The sequence below is a fragment of the Salminus brasiliensis genome, chromosome 10, assembly GCF_030463535.1.
Source record: "Salminus brasiliensis chromosome 10, fSalBra1.hap2, whole genome shotgun sequence".
NCBI lineage: Eukaryota > Metazoa > Chordata > Actinopteri > Characiformes > Bryconidae > Salminus > Salminus brasiliensis.
The window spans coordinates 39,904,029-39,906,528 of NC_132887.1; the positions used below are offsets into that span (position 1 = coordinate 39,904,029).

A 2,500-nucleotide genomic window follows, 5' to 3' on the forward strand; every position below is an offset into this window, starting at 1 on the left:
ACTCACTCACTTTCACTCACACACTTTCCCTCACTCACTCACTTTCCCTCACTCACTCACTTTCACTCACTCACTTTCCCTCACTCACACACTTTCACTCACACACTTTCACTCACACACTTTCATTCACTCACTTTCACTCACTCACTTTCACTCACTTTCACTCACTCACTCACTTTCACTCACTCACTTTCACTCACACACTTTCACTCACTCACTTTCACTCACTCACTTTCACTCACTTTAACTCACTCACTTTCACTCACTCACTTTCACTCACTCACTCACTTTCACTCACTCACTCACTTTCACTCACACACTTTCACTCACTCACTTTCACTCGCTTGCTCATTCCCAAAAACTCTCTCTCTCTCTCTCTCTCTCTCTCTCTCTCTCTCTCTCTCTCGTGCAGACTGTCCAGCAGACATAGCTGCACCCTGCCTGCTCTGACTGACCTGTATGTAGGTGTGTGTAGGTGTGTTTAGGTGTGTGTGTGTGTGTGTGGGTGGTCAGACGTGTGTTTTATTAGTTTGCTTTATTCCCGCCGGGCTGTTTGTAGTGTTGGGGGAACGTGGCGTTCTTGGTCTGAGATAAGGTTCTTTCTCCACTTCTGGATCATGAAGGCTTTGATGAAGCGTCTGAGTCGTTTAAGCCTCCTTCAGTTCTGCTCAGAGACCCAATCAATAATATCATAAAGAGCCGCTTCATCCCTATTGTTTATTATTTACAGGGATTAATTTATCCAAGGCCCAAAACAATACAAACCTGAGCTGTGTGTGTGTGTGTGTGTGTGTGTGTATATATACACACTCTTACAATAACAAAGGAGACGTCTTTGGAGGATAATGTCTGACTTCATTCTTTTTGTCTCTCCTCAACTTCAACAGTAAACACATATAGCACATATACATATATAGAATATATTTGTGTGTGTATAGAGTATATAATGGGAGAGTAGTGTATATAGTGTGTGTATAGAGTATATAATGGGAGAGTAGTGTATATAAGGTGTATAGAGTATATAATGGGAGAGTAGTGTATATAGTGTGTGTATAGAGTATTTAATGGGAGAGTAGTGTATATAGTGTGTGTATAGAGTATATAATGGGAGAGTAGTGTATATAGTGTGTGTATAGAGTATTTAATGGGAGTATAGTGCATATTGTTTGTATAGAACATATAATGAGAGTATAGTGTGTATGATGGGAGTATAGTGTGTATGATGGGAGTATAGTGTGTATAACAAAAGAATAGTGTATAGTGTGTATAATGGGAGTATAGTGTGTATAACAGAAGAATGGTGTATAGTGTGTATAATGGGAGTATAGTGTACATAGTGTGTATAGTGTGTATAATGGAAGTATAGTGTATATAGTGTGTGTGTGCATGTGTGTATAGTGTGTATAATGGAAGTATAGTGTATATAGTGTGTATAGTGTGTATAATGGGAGTATAGTGTATATAGTGTGTATAATGGAACTATAGTGTATATAGTGTGTATAGTGTGTATAATGGGAGTATAGTGTATATAGTGTGTATAATGGAAGTATAGTGTATATAGTGTGTGTGTGTATAATGGGAGTATAGTGTATATAGTGTGTATAATGGAAGTATAGTGTGTATAGTGTGTATAATGGGAGTAAAGTGTATATAGTGTGTATAATGGAAGTATAGTGTATATAGTGTGTATAGTGTGTATAATGGGAGTATAGTGTATATAGTGTGTATAATGGAAGTATAGTGTATATAGTGTGTATAGTATGTATAATAGGAGTATAGTGTATATAGTGTGTATGCACCATGGTCCTGGAGGAACGTTGTTTCGTTTCACTGTGTACTCTGTATGTAGTTGAAATGACAATAAACCCACTTGACTTGACTTGACTTGACTTGACTTGACTATAATGGAAGTATAGTGTATATAGTGTGTATAGTGTGTATAATGGGAGTATAGTGTATATAGTGTGTATAATGGAACTATAGTGTATATAGTGTGTATAATGGGAGTATAGTGTATATAGTGTGTATAATGGGAGTATAGTGTATATAGTGTGTGTGTGTGTATAATGGGAGTATAGTGTGTATAGTGTGTGCGTGTATAATGGAAATATAGTGTATATAGTGTGTATAGTGTGTATAATTGAAGTATAGTGTATATAGTGTGTGTGTGTATAGGTTAGTGCTCAGACTGAGTCTCTCTCGTAAATGAGGCACTGCTCTTTTTTGCTGCAGGAGTTTGTGAAGCACATGCAAGTGTTTATCTGGGGTCTTCGGGGGGAAGTCTCTGTTTGTCTGCGGTTTGTTTTACGGAGAGATTTTTCAGCGTGACGAGCGTTTATCTGCAGATTAAAGTATGTAATTGATGTGCTATTAATGAGTAATTGAATTTCACAGTGTGTTTAGTGGTCTTCAGTAGATAACACTCTCTATATGTAATCAGTGGAGTTGAGGGGTCGCTCGGTCAGTAAAGTGCTTGATGATGTGAAGAAAGAGAAGAACA

At 37.6% G+C, this 2,500-nt stretch overlaps 1 protein-coding gene across 2 annotated transcripts in view; it reads left to right on the plus strand.

Moving 5' to 3' along the window:
- wdpcp (WD repeat containing planar cell polarity effector) overlaps nucleotides 1–2,500 on the plus strand; it is an 81,822-nt gene that overhangs the window by 32,167 nt on the left and 47,155 nt on the right. The window lies entirely within an intron of this gene.